Consider the following 6,766-nt stretch of genomic DNA (forward strand, 5'->3'; position numbering starts at 1 on the left):
CCGAACACCCGCAGCGGCGCGCCGCACATCCGAACACGCCCTCATCCCAGCTTGCGGCCTGCAGCAATGCTCCACTCTTGCCTCCTCCAGCAGTGACCCTGCAACCCTGCTCCACTGCAGCCACTACCCCTGTAAGGTATATCCACAATATAAGACGCACCCCTATTTTCCCCCCAAGTTTGGGGGAAAAAAGGTGCGTTTTATAATCTGAAAAATACGGTACCTGCTATCTCCTGTATATATCCCTCCCCGAGTTCATGTTCAGTAAAAACTTTATTTTTGACTGGTGGTCTCCCTCATTGAACTGTCCAACACCTGATCCTGGCAAACCAGATACATGCAGCCTGCACGGGTGTAATGCGCTCGCAGCACAAGTCCACACACCGAGCCAGATCTCTCCCACCTACCTGGAGACCTTATGTCCTCAGACTCCAAATGGTCCCCCACGGACCCTGGAAGTGATCCCCAACCAACCCCTGAAGTTGTCCTCAACCCTGGGAGCACATCAGTAGTGGAGCGTCGGGTGGTTTCGTCAAACTCAATTTGACAGGTGGACACGCCCCTATCAAGCTGTATCAAAGTGTGTAACCCCTCCCCCCTGACAGCTGGCCTCCTTGTCTTCTAACAGCAGCTGTGTGGCAGCTCCCCCTCCCTTTTTATATAGTTTAATTTGTTAATACAGGGAATATTATCTCCGTAATTGTTTTATATTAGAGTTTTATATTTATATGGGTATTTATAATGCGCGCATTATGTATGCGGGCATGTTACAACATGAATATTATCCCCGGGGCATGTTACAACATGCCCCTGGGCATGTTACAACATGAGTGTTACCCCCGTAATTGATTTATATTAGAGTTTTATATTTATAGGTGCTTTATAATGGGCGCATTATGTGTGCGACCATATTACAACAATCGCAGGTATGAATCGTGGTGTTTTATACGTTTATAAAAAAGCAAAAGTCGGGGTATTGTAAAAGTAACCGTTGATTAGATGTCTATGTAACACACTATCATCACTTTCTGAACACTTGTTAAAACTCAGAAACTCTGGCTCGAATGTATGTCATGCAGACACACACCTGTTTTTTTTTTTTTTTTTCTGACTGGAGCCCCTGCAGCCTGTACACAGTACACTTCTTTCAAAATAAATATCAATACTGCAACGCACAAAATAAATAACACGTTGGTTATACAGCAACAAACGCCTTACAAAATAATGTGATTATTTATCCACTATAAGTCGTGGTTCATTATCACTGAACACATTCTAACTGCAGAAACACTGGCTGTCTAGTTAATGGCCACACAACTGCTTGCATTTAAGTATGGAATACTGTCTCCTACTTAATTACCCTAACAGCTGGGATCCCTGTGCTTGGAAAATGACTGGATCACTGTGCTTGGAAAATGACCGCGTATGATTCAAACCTGTGTTTGTGGGGCTCCCCGCAGCTGTTTCTCAGGTACCCCAAATAACGGGGCGCAAGCAGAGGCTGGCTAAAAATAGTTTACTGTGTGAAATAAAGCATGGTAGATATCCCACTAGCCGAGAAAACACAGAATTTGCTAGCAGCTGTCACACAAAGCATCTGTCACCTTGAACGTCCTCTAAGAATTTAAACAACTAGTTAGATCAGTGAAGACAAGTGCAGTTTTGATTAAATTGATAATTGCAATTAGAACGCGGTAAATTTGAAAATGTTGACGAAATAATCGTGAGTGAAGACAAGTGCAGTTGGCCACTGCACATTTAGAGTGAAACAGCATATTTTTTCAGCTTATAACGCAGTTTCTCATTTTCATGAGTTTTAAGAGGTCGTGTTATGTGTGATACGGGGGCTACATGCTCGTGTGGTTAATAGATAAAATACAGATATGATATGCCAATTCACCAACAGTGACCGGCTTACACATAACTCGACAATAATCAAGGGTAGATATACAATACAAGGCAATAGACTTTATTAAAGTATGTATCAGACAGGCGTGATATTTACTAAGACAGCTGAAATGAATTTGCCTCTGTAATCAGAGCAGTGTATTTTATACACAGTGTTCACATATAGTGAATAGTGCTTCTATATGTATTTGTGCTGAGAGTGCATTCTGCAACCAGAGCAATACTGCTAGCTATCAGTGTGAAACTTTCAGACAAGTACAGTATATTCTGGACATATTATGTATAATTATTAGTTAATTGTTCACTAAAACGATCATTTCTGACAGAACAATGTCAAATTTTGACAAAGACAATTCAATAATATAAAAATTCTTACAGAATATAAAAAGCAAAAACATTAAATATGTATGTACACATGCATGATTTAGCTTAAAAGACATATTATGTATAATTATTAGTTAATTTTTCACTAAAATGACACAAAATTGTGTTTTATAATACACCATGCTGTTTATTCATTATATGTTGTATTAAATAGAGTCTAACTATCACATTACATGTCTTGCTGTACCAGTATGTATCAGACTGCAATGGCACATCACACTGCTTGCTGTAGTGAATAGAGCTTCTATATGCAATTGTGCTGAGAGTGCAATCTGTTATCAGTGCAATACTGCTAACTATCAGTGTGAAACTTTCAGAGGACTGTGTTATGTGTGATAACTTACCGAAGCGGTAAAAGCAAAACACAGATGTAGAAGTGCAAAAATGACAGTCACTGTATGAGTTTTAATAGACTTTAATAAAGTATGTATCAGACAGGCGTGATATTTACTAAGGCAGCTGAAATGAATTTGCCTCTGTAATCAGAGCAGTGTATTTTATACACAGTGTTCACATATAGTGAATAGTGCTTCTATATGTATTTGTGCTGAGAGGGCATTCTGCAACCAGAGCGATACTGCTAGCTATCACTGTGAAACTTTCAGACAAGCACAGTATATTCTGGACATATTATGTATAATTATTAGCTAATTTTTCACTAAAATTATAATCTCTGCCCGAACAGCGGATTAAACTTGAAAATTTTGACAAAAACTATCCTATATTAATGTGCGTATTTTTATTACACTCACCCCAGGTCATATTATGTATAATTATTAGTTAATTGTTCACTAAAATGATAATTTCTGCCCGAACAGCGGGTTAAACTTGAAAATTTTGACAAAAGCTATCCTATATTATGGCTCGTATTTTTATTACACTCATCCCCAAATGAGCCATTGCTAATTTGATGACACAATTTTTAGCATTTCAACACTATACATTAACTAAATGCTAGAGCTTATGTTACAGTATTTTATCTGTTTATTTTATAGCATTTTATCTGTTTATTTTATAGCATATTAGATTTTCACATTATTTGTAGCTGTTTGTGCGGCTGCCTCTGTAAGCCGCATTTTTCTGCCGACAGGCCATAAAGATGTGACCGTAGCCGCAGCTCGCTGAGCGTTACCACCGGACTCACTTCTCTTTGGAGGCTTCTGAATGTACACTATTCCCACCCACGGACAGTTTTCATTTAAAAATATGAATATTATTGAATATAATGTATTACCTATGTTACAGTATTTTATTTTCCCGGTGTTACATTTGTTTTGCTGTCTGTTTTACCACTTCAATGCTATACATTAACTAAATGCTAGAGTTTCTGTAACAGAAACTAGGGACCAGTGTTTTGACAGGGTATAAAGCGGTTGTTTTATACATGACAGGTATATGAATATAAAAAGTAAAAATCATCACATGTACAATTAACATACACCATTACACTTCTTATAAAATAGAGTATATTATGTATATTCTGTGTTTCTGCCCGATTATTTGATTATTTGATTTATACCTCACTGTATGGGATTATTATGTATAGATATGAATATTACTGAATAGCCTCATATCTCCCCGGCCGTAATAGGCTCTAATGCTATAACATCCCACCTCTGCTTGCTGTCTCAGATCTCAACCACAGTAATAGAGTCTGGTGGTATAACCGGCCACCTCAGTTTCTGTAGGGGGAGCGGGGTGTGTTTCTACAGTATTATTCTGTTGTGAGCTTGAAGTCTGGGCACTATAACTGCTAACAGCTGCTAAGATTTTCTGTGGTGCAGATACAAGCACTCAACTTGCTAGCAGCTGTTAAAATGTATCTGTACTGACCACTAACTAGATGTCAGGTTGTGTGATATAGTTTAATTTGTTAATACAGTGAATATTATCCCAGTAATTGTTTTATATTAGATGTTTATATGATATATTAAGATTAGTCTTGCTTGACAAGCCAGTGTTCTGACATTTTCATAAACCTATAGCCCCAATAATATTTATTTGGACTGCAGATAATTAATTAAAAGCGCATAAAGCGTGTTAAATAGACAGTACACCAAAATCACAGCGAATCAAAATGTATTAAATTGATTACTGATACGCTTCCAACAAATTGATAATAATATCAAAAGTGTACCAACAATATTTATTCTCTTTTATTGACATCGGATATCGTAGCGCCTGTGCCGTCTATTTGCACACAATCATTTTGAAACCGTGTTTTGCTGACCTTAAACATTTTGTATAACAGATGTGTTTCTCCGGATTTTTCTAGCGCAGCTCGCTGAGCGTTACCACTGCACTCACCTCTCTTTGCTGTTTCTGAATGTACACTATTCTTACCCATAGACAGCTTTCCTTTAAAAAATACGAATATTATTGAATATAATGTTTTACATATGTCACAGTATTTTATTTTCCTGGTGTTACTTTAATAATAATAATGATGATAATAATAATAATAATAATCATACACCGCAAAATTGTGTCAATATTGAACGACTATGAAATTTTCCATAAAAATCTTCTTGGTTAGCCCAAGACACGTAAGAAACAAATGCAGGACTTTTACAACCGCCACAGACACGTATATTATTCCATCATTCTTTAATTCAACATTATTTTATCACACATTAATTTCACAGATGTCTGTGCCATCTATTTGCACACAACCATTTTGAAGCCGTGTTTTGCAGACCTTAAACATTTGTATAACAGCTGTGTTTCTCATGATTTTTCTAGCGCAGCTCGCTGAGCGTTACCACTGCACTCATTTCTCTTTGCTGCTTCTGAATGTACACTATTCCCAACCATGGACAGTTTTCCTTTAAAAAATATGCGTATTATTGAATATAATGTTTTACATATGTTACAGTATTTTATTTTATTAATAGTTACTTTTAACTATTCTTTTAGAGTGCCTAGTAGATTTATATTCTTTGCCTGATATATTTCTACACAAAGCTTCAAACTATTTTGTAATTTATAATGTATCACAGTAGTTTCATATGAAGTTACATCTTAGGCCCCATTCAGACTATTGTAATATCTGTAGCTTAAAATAGAGCCAAATAGCTACTTTCAAATCCGGACATACACCACTGATTTTAATGGGGTCTAAGGGGGTTCTATCATGGTTTCCACATAATAGTTATGGAAAGAATAATGCTACAGAATTGGCCGCTCCGGTTATAAAACAAAAATGATGAAAATTATCCATGATGTTAATGTGAAAAAGGCTTATGCCGTGGGTTTATGGATCTCTACAATAAACACCATGTGTAGAAATTTGGCTCTAGAACTTGTTGGATTAGTGAATATAATAACGTTTGTCATATTTTATAACATGCAGCTAATGATTCCTGCTTTCAACTTGTATGTAACTGGATTAAAATAAAGAATAATGACCTAGCTGATTTGGGTGATATTGTAAAACCATTTATTGTTTCTACTACTTGGCAATTGTTACATTCAGTTATTTTTATTTATTTATTTATTTTTATTTTTATTTATTTATTTATTTATTTTTCCATGGAATTTGTTAGTCATTACAATTATTTTTGCTCCCAAGATAGGCTATTAGAGCCACCAAGCTACATAAGTGTGCAGGCTCCTGAATATTACAATTACAAAACATTCAAAGTTTGTTTCTCCACTTTTTGCAGATAATAAATCTTAATTTCTTTATAATCTGACTTTTAGTTATAGTTTGTCGCCGTTCTTTGGCGTTCTATGTATACCGTAAATTTTGCTTCCTTTCAGTGAATAATATAAGACAGATTATTTTTATTCAAAAAACATCTAACTTATGTATACTTTTAAAGCTTTGTTACATTTCTAACCGGTCTTCACCATGCTGTGTAACATAAATACATGCGGCCTTGTAGTGATTTAATATAGTGCACCAAACATGATATGGTTTTTGGTTTCTCTGAACTGACGCAAACAAAACATATAAGGTAGTACGGCACAAGCCGTGAGCGTGCCCGCAGCTCAATCTTTATAGAAATAATACTTCTGCACTCATGGCCACTTCTCCTCCACCTTTGCCTCCTGAACTCATCATTCACTGTGAAATAATGCAAAAATCCAGCTTTGTGCTGATGGAGGCATCAACATTTTGCCATTATAAGTTTGTGGCTCTGTAAAGAGAGGCGAGAATTGTCGAAAGGTGCTGTATGTGTTGTGTGTGTTTGTTGTGTGTGTTTGTTGTGTGTGTGTTGCATGTGTTGTGTGTGTTCTGTATGTTGTGTGTGTGTATGTTTGTTGTGTGTGTTGTGTGTGTTTGTTGTGTGTGTGTTTTGTTGTGTGTGTTTGTTGTGTGTGTGTTTTGTTGTGTGTGTTTGTTGTGTGTGTGTTGCATGTGTTGTGTATGTGTTGTGTGTGTTCTGTATGTTGTGTGTGTGTATGTTTGTTGTTTGTGTTGTATGTGTTGTGTGTGTTCTGTATGTTGTGTGTGTTTGCTGTATGTGTT

The sequence above is a fragment of the Ranitomeya variabilis genome, chromosome 4, assembly GCF_051348905.1.
Source record: "Ranitomeya variabilis isolate aRanVar5 chromosome 4, aRanVar5.hap1, whole genome shotgun sequence".
NCBI classification, from domain to species: Eukaryota; Metazoa; Chordata; class Amphibia; order Anura; family Dendrobatidae; genus Ranitomeya; species Ranitomeya variabilis.